General features: G+C 34.4%; 1 protein-coding gene across 3 annotated transcripts in view; it reads right to left on the reverse strand.

The window, feature by feature from the left end:
- Positions 1-13,968, reverse strand: part of Cirl (Calcium-independent receptor for alpha-latrotoxin) — a 110,912-nt gene that overhangs the window by 61,464 nt on the left and 35,480 nt on the right. The gene's annotated exons all lie outside the window — the stretch shown is intronic.

The following is a 13,968-nucleotide window of genomic DNA, read 5'->3' on the forward strand; positions in this document are numbered from 1 at the left end:
TTATCGGCGGTATCTATTATAACAGAAATTCGCAGAATTCGTTCGTTGAACGAAATAAAATAATAATAAGGCCCACCCATTATTATCATTTCATGCTTATCTCAAAAACACGTGTGCGTCACAAATATGTTTGAAGTTCGTATTACGTTTCTGTATGTACAATCAATTCAATAATTCGATCGCGGTTAATTTATTTCTAGTTATTTAATCTATAAGCAAATCCGCACAAAAAACCGCTGATACAGATCCTATCTATATATCAAATTCGTTCCAATCATTATTAGCTATTGTATGTACAAAAAATTCGATAAAATTATGTATTTAAAATGTTCATAAATTTTGCTGAATTAACTTAATCGCAGCTGATCTTAATTCTGGTGATTTGAAAAAGCTGAAATGACGTTCCTGATCAAAAATTATATAATAATAAATTTAACATTTTTCTTTTGACATCCTCACTGATCGGTAATTTGCACAGCATATTCATTAAATTCGAAAAATTTAACGATTATGAAAGTAATTAATGACTAATTAAAATAATTATATTTTAATTAAATAATATTTTACAGGAAATTAATCGATTTTTTGCACTAATTGATTAATTATAAAAAAAATGGTAAAAACTGAAAAAAAAATATAAACATTTGAATAGTTGAAAACTACGAATAATTGTTGAAAAAAAACCCCGCAAAAACAAAAGTTTACTGTACTGCCATATATGAATTTAATATTTGAACTATAAAAAAATATTATGTTTTTCCTTGAATAGGAGATTAAAATTAAGTAAATTTTTTTCGGCGTGACAAAGCCTTAAATTATGTAATAAATTTAATTTGATCCACATTAGCTGTTATAACCCGCCGACGACTGAAGTTTAAGATGCTATTTTTTAAAAATAAAACCTATATTAGATGTTAATTAAGTTTCAGTTTGGATTTTGCTCGACACGTCCATAAAATAACCATTTTTTTATTAATAATTTTAATCAAACCGTTATCATGAAATAAAAAAAAACAATTACAGCAGTAGAGTATTAATTCTCCAGAATAATATATTAAAATATATTAACTATACTCTGCTATAGTGTTCCTGGTACATAAATAAAATAACAAGATTTTATTTGTTAAGCTAATTATAAAAGTATATACATCATAGAAAAGTAAACGTTAAAAAGACTTTTAGGAAGTAGAAAAAATTTTCTGCTACACAGTTTATTCAGAGAGAATACATTTGAATGAAAGAGCAAAAGTGAATGGTGATGCGTGTTTACACGTACTGCAAGAGGAGTGAAACAAAAGTGAATCGTTTAAATCGCTTCTTCCACAATGTCAGAAAATGTCGTGCAATTTAAAAACTAGATAGCACACGGTAACAAAATAAGGAGAATCAAAAGTTGTTTTGAATCAACTTAAGGGTATTCGCATCTAGGGAATGTTATGATCAAGAACTTGTCTAAAAACAATTGTTTATACAGATTGAAAACTTTTCCGGTTAAACAATTAGATAGTCTGCAACAACCATATGATCATATTTGTCATTAGAGCCCTAAATGTATTGTTGTTTAATGCAAGAGAACTGTCACTTTACTGAACTTGATGATCTTGTGGGACATATTATGAGTTAGCAAGCAAATTTTTGGTGTCAAGATCCTCCTCTTGCTCCATCTTGAACAGTAGTTCTTATCATTGTCCTCGAAACTCTCGTCCCGCGACACAGTTCGCACACATGGTCGCGCTTTTCGATGGCCCCGCCGATCCGGGAGTGGACGACGGTCGATGGTGGTGTCGGTCCGAGCATTAGCCATTACCGCGGGTACGGTGTAATTTGAGAGAATTACACCTCTCGGATTGATTTATAGCGGGCGGGCGGCGCCGACCGACACGCCGCCCGCCCGCTGGCTCCGCTCCGAATGCTCTCTTCATCGAACGAACACCTTCGGTGGTTTTTTTCCTCTACTCCTTTCGGCCGCGCTTTGTTTTGTTGTCCGCCGGCCGTTACGTTTATACTTTTTTGCGCGGCGTTTTTTTTCGAGACATTTTATTATTTTAATTTTAATCAATTAGCTAAGCTAGCATACGGTACGTAACAAACGGCGCGCAGGTGAAAATGTACATAATTTAAGCGCGTTATAAGTTTGCGCGTCGGCGCCCGCACACAAGCAGTTTCGCACGGGTTTACACGCGCACTTTCAGCTAAATAATCCCGGGAGGATCTAGCACCTTTTATAAACGCAATTAAGCTAAGGAATAAGTGATAATTACAGCATATGTGCAATTGACAAATTAACATATCTCAATGCTAAACTTTAGAGATTAAAGTTTCATTTAGCAGGAATAGTGGAAGAAAAAAATTAACAAAAAATGCTAATATAACATGAATGGACTTTAATGTAAAAACAGTTTAATGAAAAAATAAAAATGCCATAATCAAGTTTCAATCCCTTAACGTCAATGTTGATCATAACAGTATTGTAATGAGCATAACACTATTGTAATGAGCACGATGGTCGTTAGAGGAAAAAGAGTACCATACAAATGTTGAAGTGCGGTATTTTTTACGTTGCATTTTGAATATTTTTTTGATATATTTGTCGCAATATTGGTGGAGATTGGCAGATTTTGTTAATGTTTGGGAATACTAAAAAAAAAATTCATTTTACCGATAACCCATTTGTTTGGCTATTGGTTATATATTCTACGTATCAACATAATATTTATTTACTTCAAAATATTTTTTAAATTGAAAATAACCAATTCGGTTCTGTTTTCTTGTAATAAAACCATTAGCAACTGAAAAATGATAGATTTAATCGTAGACAATTAATTTGCTTTATTTGTCGGTCATTTCGATAAATAATTTGTTGAACTAATAGAATCAGAATAATTTTGTCTGATTCTAAAGATTAGATTCAACATTTTTTTTGCTATTTTGTATATTCTTTTTTTTAATATAATACACTTATATATTTATAAAATATATTATTCCACATTGTGATGCGTCAGCTTCAGTTTAACATCGTTTCTTTATTACTTCTATTTTAAAGAAAAAACACTAGTAACGACCTATTGGCAGATCCAAATCTCGGTGGTTCGATTGCATCAATGAGGATGCTTGAATAGCTAAAGAAAGAAACCTAGAGATCCCTGGCCTAGATAATTTATGCTATAAAACAGATTAAAAGAAAACTCATATCAAGTAATATTTCACCCATTAACCAAATTCCATTTTAAAAACCATAGCATAAAAATTGAAAATGTTGAGATATTCCGAAAGGTACGTTTTATAAATTATTTTATATTTCTCTCTGGTCGAAATGTTGCCTTTTAGTTTAAAATAATTTGCATGAGTCTCCTCTGAATAAAATCGTATTAATTTCGCTAATGTAACCCACGGCGAGTAAATAGTTTCAGTTTTGCAATGCAGTGAATTCAAGACTTTTATTCGCTTTTAACTCATCGTTAAATCAGCGCATCGGTATGTTATTATATTAACAGTAACAATGCATATTCACAATGTGCATACACACATATATGGGTCACATGTCCACTATCTATTGTTCGCACATGCGTGCAATGAGCTCATCGATAATCACGTTTGAAATGTAAATAGATGTGCGAAGAATACGTTCGCACGTCTCATTCTGCAACGCGACGTGTGTGCTCGAGTGCACAATAGGTGTCGGATGAAAATCTCGAAACTGCTGTGCGCCCTTTGTGCTGTGGCATTGTGCGAACCACCACCGCATTACAATCGTCGAAAGAAAATGAAAAAATAAAGATCTCGAGAGAAATTAAGAATGTTTATCCCGATTTTACGCGGATTATAATCTAAAAATTCGGTTAACGTCCCGAGAGGATTTATGGGCAGTTCGGCCGGGAATAACTTTGTATGTTAAACCGCGTAAAGATATTCGCAGAGTCGGCGAAACGAGTTATTGCGAAGGCGTCGCTCGTTGCACAGTTGTTTGTGGCCGGGAGAGGATGAGTTCACCGAAAAGTATGCGCGAACGTATCACCTACGTGTTCGCGAATCGGATCAAAGTGACGTTTTACTTGTTGTTTTTTTTGTACTAATATCGAACGGCCAAAATCGTTAGCTAAGAACCGGAGATATGCCAGCCGGAGCGCTGCCAGCGAGCGAACTGGTTTACCGGAGTTAATTAGATAATTGAAGTAAACGAATCAAATTCAATTTCCGCTATACATGACGGTTCGTTATTATTATAAGCGCGCGCATAGCGCCAGAGCGAGCAATCGGGCTTAACCAAATTACGAGAATAACCATAATAATAATAACCGCGGCCGCCGTTCCGTGTAAGATTTTCTCGGAATTAGCGACTAATTCGTTGTTGGGAATTTAAATTCGCACTACCGATTTTTAATTGCGAAGCGCCGGTAACGATTCGAAGAGTCGTAAGAAAAAGCCGCTGTAAAAAAAATGCATATCATTACGAAACGAACGGTGATTCATATATTTGGGGTTACAATGATGTTGCGATCGATAAATCGTTCTCATTCTTCTCTGTCCTGGGCGAGGCTTCGGCCCGAACCGAAAGGATTCTTTCTCACAATGTACGTTTATAACTGAGAAAAAAAATCTTGACACGAAGATATGTCATCAACGGACCTAAAGTGAGCTCCAACTGCATAGGATTGAGGCAATTGGTTGAAATTGACGCATCGTTGGAATATTATTTACGTGGGGAAGAGGTAATAATTGACATCACACACCATTCGAAAAATCTCTGAAAACCTAAAAGTAAGTTTGAAATTAACCTGTATTGAGGTAAGCGTGAGCGTGCGTTTAACTCCAAGGTTCCAAAATTATAATTAAAGTAACCCATTGCTTTTTCATTTACGTTGTATTTCCCCTAGGTTTTCCTAATTACTTTTATTAATATAGGATTTAGACTTTTAAACTCCCAATTGAACCGGGCTTATTAGTTGAGAACTTTTGTAAAATGTGCAAAAACACGCAGACATAGAGATTGCTCATTCGTGTATGCGGGCCGCATATATTTCCAGTTATACTGAAGGGCCGCAATCATAAAAATTGTCCATTATTTTTGTACTATCGTAGGCCGCAAACTACATGATTTCAATTATTACATGTGACCTGCCTTTTAACTTTGTCTTTGCTCTTTAATTTTGAACCAGAATAAAAAAAATGTTTTTAATTTTTTTGAAACGCTTCGAGATACAGATATACTGTTTACGTTTAAAATAAACATTGGCATGTCACAACATACTACCGGAGCTTGAATTACTTACAAATTATTATTTTTAATCTGCATCTACATACATTCAACTTTATAATGGTGGATATTGCCTTTAAAACCCTAAGGGCCATCAATTTGATTCGATATTTCCTCATTTAAAGCCCCGCCCGTGAACATTTTTAAAATTTTGGTAAATATTAACAAAAGCAGAAGTGAAAGCTAAAAAATGTAAACTGAGTATTTTGTCAAATTTTGACTAGTTTGACTTCCCGACGGTTTTGGAGCGCTTTGCGCTTATAATCTCGCGCTTTATAAAATGCCAATAAAATAGTGTTTAGTGGTAAGCAGGAAGCGTTATGAGCGCAAAATGCAATAGTCATCGGACACCAAAATCAGTCGGGCCAAACATAATGGTCCACAGAGTTGATAAAGGCACAAAGGATAATTTGTAAAGAAACACACAACATGGCAACAAATTAATTTAAATATTATGTTTCGACTTGTGTTTTTCCAGAACAATAATGGGTTGTGGGTGGCAATACTAATCCTTTCTTTTATGAGGCGTTGGGATACAATTTGCTCTCGCAGTTCTCGCAAAAAGTTGTGTATCGCTAAGCATTTCAAGGATAATCAAACTATTCTAGAGGAATTTCCAGTTTTTGGTTCCGGATCGTCTTCGAAAATCACGATCGCGTCCTCTTTTGATACACGTTAGGGCTAGAACAACCGCACTTGCTAACTCGCCTATCGCTGTCGCCATTCGGCTCCTTAATACGCTGGCATTTCACATTGATCTGTTTAGAGCTTCGAACCGTTATTTTTTATTTCGGTTTTCGTTCCGGAAAAAAATATGTTTTTTCTGTTTTCGGTTCAGCTACAAGTGAACAAGTTTTAAATATTTTTATTTGTATTAAAAAAATATTTTCTACTATAATTTAAAACATTTTATTACTTATTTTGTAATAAGCATACTACATGAATCGATACAAGAATATAATATAAATAATAATTAATTAATGGTATAATAATTAGAATTTGAAGTATGTATATAATATATGATAATAATATAATTTATTAAACGAAACATATATAAACGAAACAAATTCGTAGTTACCGCTAACTATTAAAATATCTTTCAATGTATTTTTATTTTAACTATTTCTATTGTCCCGTATAATAAACTTTAAATTAGAGAAGGCCCTTTCAAAACTAACTTGTGTTGCTGGAGCTCCGAAAACCACTATGTAAATAAGGATATGTATTTTTATTTTTCCCCAAATTTAAATATATATATATTTTCTGTCTAATCTTTGTACATGGATAAAGTTATTAAATATGAATTCAATGCCCACATCTATGTATCTATATTGCCAATTCTTTACTACAAAAAATTTCTCTAAATCGCCTACCTTTTTACATCGAACGTTTCACTAGATGATTGTGCTAGTTCATTTGGGATTGAAATTGATTTCTCTAAAATTGTAATTTGTTCCAAATATTTTTCAAAATTTTCACAGTTGCACTCTTTGCAATTGCGTGTTTGAACATGTATCGAACCGAAATAAGCCGATGTTGTTTTTCAGTTAAGTTCCGGTTCGAAGCTCTGGATTTGTATAACACGTCAACTATGAAAAGCTGGTCCTGTTCGTATTATTTAATTTTAATATTTTATTGTGTATTGTAATAATAATATGTATTGCTTTTCGATCAATCGTGACTAGGGATTCCAATCCCGGGCCAAAATTTTGATCCCGGGATTTCGGTATTGCAATTAGTCGATCCCGGGATCCCGGGACCAGTCCCGGGATAATTTTCATGTTATTTTATCGATAAAAATAATTTAAAATGAATAATACAATATATTTTTACATATGTTTTTTATAACGTACAATGTATAAAGTACGTATAATTTTAGTCTTGGACTTAAAATAGAAAATAATATAATAAAAATAAAAAAGGAAAGGTCTTATATATTTATTTGAGAAGAAAAAAATGAACTTTTGACAATGTATGTACATATGTACATTCATAGACACAATTAATTGAAAACATTATTTTGAATAAAACTCACGAAATAACATCAAAGCATCAAGTGTTTTATCATTTAGCCTTGATCTGATTTTGGTTCCTAAGCAGCCTGCTGCTGAAATAGCACGTTCAGACTAACAGCCTCAAAGATGCACAGATGACACGTGCAACTTGCGCAAGTTTGTACACGAAATATAACGATGTTGTCAATAATAATTCGATTGTGCTTGATAAATTAATCAATCCGAAAAATTCGGGATTATGTTTTATAATCCCGGGACTAATCGGGTATTGAAAATCGTTCGGGATCCCGGGATTGGAATCCCTAATCGTGACGCATTGGGGTAACCTGTTAGGTCACGATGATCTTAATTTAATTTAAATAAATATCTATGTGAATGAGAAATTAACTAGGGCCTGCGCCGTTAGCACAAAAAGCATATTAGTCACGGGTCGTGACTAAGAGTAGGATCCCGGATAATTTCTATTTTTATCATAACTTACAATAAAATATTGGATTGCGGATGCTTTTCTTCGGAACGCAAATGCTTTGTATGTCTGCTAGAATTACAAACTTTCAGCATCAAAAAGCTTAGTGAAGAACATGATATTATAACTCAGCTTGGTCGCTTTTGACACCTTCTAATGATACGATTAGGTGTTGAGGGACCATACAAAACCGCTGGGCGGGTAATGGGGTACTCTTTATTTGACTAAAGTTTTGAATCCATATTAAATTTAGTATTTACGTTCATTTTTAAAGAATTTTACCTACCTTAATTATATACAGACAGTTTTTTTATAGATATTACTTAACTAAATTTCGATAGGAATGGCTGTTTTGAACTACTCATATGCACCACAAATCAGTATATCTTTACGTAAAAATTATATTTAAAAAAATGTGTTTCCACACACAGAGGACACACGAGCCGGCGGAAAGATTCGACTAAAACACAATTAATTCAACGACGATAAAGATCTGGCGACATTCCGTAACGTGTATATTTTCTAGCAGCGGCAATAAAAATGTCATTACTCGCATGATTTATACTGAAACAACCCCCCGCGGAACACGGTGGACCACCTTCCACCGATCCGTGAGAAATTTAAACTCGCGCACGGGTCGGCAAAGTTCGCTCGCTATAGCTAAGCTAGGCGCACACATACACGCGCGCACTTCCGAGCACAATAAAATCATCATCATCCCTATCCGCTCTGAATTTGAAAATTAATTCGGCATTAGCAACTTTGGGCACAACTTTCGGCCATGCGGGACGAGAACAAACTCGGAATTATGAAGCGCAGGTGCGAAACGCGATTTAATACGAATCGTTAACATGAGAGAGGAGAGAGGCGCGGAGGAGAAGGCAAAAATTGAATTGTTTCAAAGCGCTCCTCGGACGGAACGCGAACAATTACTGAAATTGATCGTAAATAATGTTCGAAATTCGCTTCTGCTCTCTATAGGTGCGCTAGGAAAGAGAGCGATTCCGACGTTAATTTACTGCGTGCGTACACCCACGCGCGCGAACGCATCGGCAACAATCAATTTGTAAGTTTCGGTATCAAAACCAGACCGTCGCGGGTCAAATTTACGATCAACACTCCGACGATTTGGATCGACCTTCGAAAATTGAATCTAGCCAACGCGCCGGCGCTAATAAATTTATTACACGCCATTATTCATTGTGAAACAATATTGTTATATTTTTCTCTCTCTGGCTCGACATTCTTAATAACCGCTTACCTCCGGCTTAGATTGTGCAACAGTATCGAGCATTAAGGCAAATTCAGTTCGATTTGCGATATTTACGACGCTCTTTATCGCGCCGCGGTGTGAATATGAAAGCAATAAATATATAAACGATGGGCTAATCTCAGCATTTAACGTTAATTACAATAATATTGCGTGAGACTTGATATCTGAAGTTGTACAATTTGTAATAAACAGATTCGTTACACAGGTCGCATGCCGGTTACAATAACGTCACAAATAGAGGTTTCAATACCGGTATAACGGTATAAATACGGGTAATCGCGTTTATGATATACTTTCCGAAAACAACACATTTCTTTCTTATCGCAGGCGAGATGTAGATGAGGATAAATAATCCTCGCGTGTCAAAAATTACGTTATGCGATTAGTAATTACAGATAAGATTCTGTATCATCCGTTCTTGGGATCTTAAATAAAGGCGTTCCGAGTAAGAAAAAATATCGAAAAACTCGAGTGGTTCGTGAATATATTTACCGTTCTAGACAAATATGTGCCAAAAAATGTTACGTACATTCAAAAAGTGCGAAATAATTAGATCTGCAACGCAATAGAGCTCCTATAATAATAATAATAAATAGATAGATAGGTACTTTTCACATTGACTTTATAGATATTAAATAATTAGTGAAGAATTAGAAACAGCGTTGAAATAAAGTTCCGTATAGAAACCTCTACATGATTTATTTACTGCCTAAAAACAAAAATAAATTAAATTAGCTCTTAAGCGTCGGGTCGCGCGAAATCGCGTCATTTGAATTTATTACGTATATGGGCACTTCAAAAATGAATAATTGTTACGTATTAATTGCAAGTTTAACTACTTCCCATATGCGTATCTTCATAATTTAATTATTTTTCAATGATTCTCAAACTACGTACCGTAGCAAAAATGTTTTCAACATAATGATTATAGAGAATAAAATAAATTATAAAAACAACAATATTTTGACCATTTCTAAAAAACTATGCATATTATTTACAAATACTAATACTAATAGAAAAACTAATACATTTCCGACATGACTGCAGCTGAAGTGCGAATTGCGTGTTTGATTTTGCGATTTGAATCATCGACCCTTCATAGCGTTACGATGGCGGCAGCAAAGAAAAGAAAAATCGCGACCGTAATGGAAAAAAATCACACAAGATTGATTTGATCAATTTACGTGGATTACTCTGCACTTGACAGTCTTAAATTTGAATCATTCAGTCAATTTGGCGGTGTTTGTGGAGCCGAATATTCTCATTGATCGTGACCGAGGGTCAGTACATATGTACATACTGCATCACACACCGCGGCGGCGTGACACGACAGTGCAATTTTGTATCTTTCGAAATTATTATTTAATTATTTAGCGGTCCAGTAGGCCATAATCATTCAGTCAATCGTGACTGATTTTTTAATAAATTAGAGTAAATGCATAAATTCACTACGAATAAAATGCTAATAACGGTATAAATGATTATACGTGTTCATTAGAGGATTATACGTCGAGAAAAAGGCTACTCGGTAATTTAACAATATCGTTGATTCGTGATAGAAAAATCAATGCGCAGGCGTAATCTAAAGTGATTTTAGAGCTGTTTTGGTTGTTATCACAAGAAGAGAGTGTATGATCGATATATGCAGGACGTCAAGTGCTATTTTTATACATAACGAAATAGGCAGTAACTGAAAATTGTGACTTTTTATTGCGGTTGGTGCTGAAAACACACATTTTTGGCATGCAGCTTGTATTCATACGTATTTCCCAATATTTGCAAAACAGAACATCATTAATCCCAACGCGCTGATTAATAGCGCAATAAAATACATTTTTTCATTAGCCGACTAAACGTTTTAACAAAAATCGGCACTCACGCAACACACCGCCGCCGACAGCTGCTATTATTACAAAGTGGAATAGATTGCTATCGCGAAAATACAAAAATAATTACGTACAAAACATAAGTCGATAGTACAACTGCGAGACATGCAGCGACGACGATGGGAAAGGACTGCGTACATCGCGTATGCGTCGTTGGAAGGCACGGTCCGTCGAAAAGTTGCAGAGCCGCTGGCGGGTGCCATTTTAAATCTCCGGGTGTCGGTGGGCCGGAGAGCGTATGCATCGCGAGGTGTTGCGACAGACGGCCCGCTAATGCCGGGTTACCTGGGGGCCTACGGGCAAAGGAAGGCAACGGCGGCTCGCCACGAAATAATATAATTTCGGCCACAGAGAGAGCGATTGACGAACAAATAATACGTATCTTCGGACAAATGACGATACAATTAAATTTTGGCGCAATTAGCCGCACGTACGTGGACGCCCACCCGCAGAGAACCCACACGCGTTTTCAAGTTTAAAAAATAAAAATCGGTTCGAACGAAAATGCAAAACAAGTGGCATTTAACGAATCTACTGTACTGCAATAGACGCGCACAAAACATAATTATATTATAAGCCATTCATGAGCTGTACCACAAACCCGCGTACATACCAATAAGCGTTTGTGTCATGCGAAACCGCAGTTTCATCGGCGATGTAACCTGCAGAATTGGAATTTTCGTCATCCGATACCCATTGGCGTTTTCCGTATTACTAATATCCATAATTAATGACCGGCCGTTGTTGAGTCATATGTACATTTTTTCGAGGTAATATAATATTCACTGGCAATCTTATACTCGCGAATATCTTAAGTTATCAATGTTCCTCATCCTCGTGCGTTGAAATGTTCTTACCTGAAACGAGAAAAATAAACAAGTTAGATTATGTTGCGATAATATATTCATAGTCATTTCTATATATTACAAGAATAAATATAAACGTAAAATTTGACGTATCACATATTTCCGGTTAATCCTCTATTATACGGATTTCAAGAATTACAATGACAATACAAACAAACATAAATATACAATGACAAGTCAAAGAACGGTGCCTATTGCATTTTTAATGTGTACACAATACAATTTACCATACGAGCAAGTCATATAGTCAATATGCCTAGAATGAAAAGCAAATTTGATAAATTTAAAGCTGTAACCGTTTAATAATTATAATACATATACAGTCAGAAAAGCATAGTATTAAATTGGAGTTTCTAAAAATGTAATAAGAGTTATAAAACAGTCAATTATACTAATGGACATATCGAAGCAGCTATTTAAGAAACACCGAGAAAAGTTTTATTAATAATTAAGCATAATAAAAATAGAATAATAAAATACTACGAATATTTATACGTTGTAAATACTTCTTGCAGAGGCGAACAGGCTGGATATTTTTTTTATTATACATAATAATGTAAACCATATCAAATCGATCAAATGTTTAAATTAATGTGATCATAATTAAAAATAATAATCGCAAACTTTATTGCGTGAAGATTGCGCAATTCGAAAGTGCAAAAGGTTAAATGTCGCCTAAAGATCATTAATAAGGAAGTGCGAAACGTGCCTTTCAAAGTTCACTCGACATTCGTTACACACATCATGTTTCTTTTTCTGCATAGTATTGTTTGTACGATGAAAATTTTCCAGGAAAAAAAACTACGTTTCAAATAAACCAGATGTCATTATTTTATGTTATATACGCGACAGCCGGCATTCATTTCGACCAGTTTGATTAATCCCGAGCGCGAAACGTTCACAAGTAGCTGGAATTCGTCGCGCTCGCGGAATGTCCGCATTTTGGCATTGTTCTGAAAGAAAGGCCGAATGCCCGTCGCGCTAATTTCGGCCAGGCGAAAACAGATATAAATATTTTTATTATGACCTCCTAAATATCACCAAATGACATTATTCCTACCCGTGCTAAAGTCAATTTTGTTTTACTTGTTAGTTGAAAACATTTTATAGGCCACCTGCCGTTTTAAATCTCCCGCATCAAAATATGGGATAAAATTTTGACACATCATATTTCAGCAACCATACCTATACGATGATGTCTGCATTATAATTATTCGTCGATCAAAAATCTACTTGAATGTATAGTTAAAATATATCAAAAAGTTCTCCGAATAAAATATTTGTACCTGGGGTCTGACTTGGCCTAATCAAGGTAGACATGTAAAACAAGTTGGTTTTTTCATACATATGTGATATGCTGAAGTAGCTCACTATTATAGCATTTTAATACCGAATATGTAAGATCTAGCTCGATTTTAATTAATCATCACGATATTCATCCGTGAGATTAGGAAAATCTATGAAAACCTAATCTGTGAAGATCGATCAGAGTAATAATTATATAAAAATCAGTAATTATTATCTCCCATAAACGAAACAATTAAAAAAAACATTAGGGTCCATATGGGATTTGAACTCAGGTTCTTGTTATTAGTCACTACCAGCTTATATTAAAAACATGTAAGGTTTTAAAGTAGAAAATTACTCCTAAAATTTGTCATCCATTTTTTTTACAAAATAAAGAAAATATTTTTGAGGACAATTTAAATGAATCCTTATCCAAAAATTTACCTTTCATTAATGCATAAATAATTCGTTTTATGGAACAAAGGATTTATGTAAATGCACACATTTCGCAAAAAATAATTCCCAATATTTTTTTTACATATTTCTTGAGAAATTGTAGAATTTTGTAACATTACAATATATTTTTTACATATAATTCTTTAAATATTCAAACTATACTCTACAAATAAAAACAAAATATGTATAATTTGTGTGATTTTGATATTATGCAAAAAAAATACCATTGCTTTAATCATATAATTTAGCAGTTTTGAGTAATTTATGTTAAAAAAAATAATCAGAATATAATGACAGTGATACTGACGATGATCTATCACAATATTTATTCATTCATTTCCAGAGAAGAGTGCTAGCTGCCTCTACAGGTAAGAACAAAGGGCGCGACCGAGAACTATGACCGTTCATATCAATATGAATATTTCCAATGCGGACAATTTAAACGAGCAATATATAAAATATATG

The sequence above is a fragment of the Plectrocnemia conspersa genome, unplaced genomic scaffold (genome assembly GCF_051122295.1).
Source record: "Plectrocnemia conspersa isolate PC_06_02 unplaced genomic scaffold, ASM5112229v1 ptg000010l, whole genome shotgun sequence".
NCBI lineage: Eukaryota > Metazoa > Arthropoda > Insecta > Trichoptera > Polycentropodidae > Plectrocnemia > Plectrocnemia conspersa.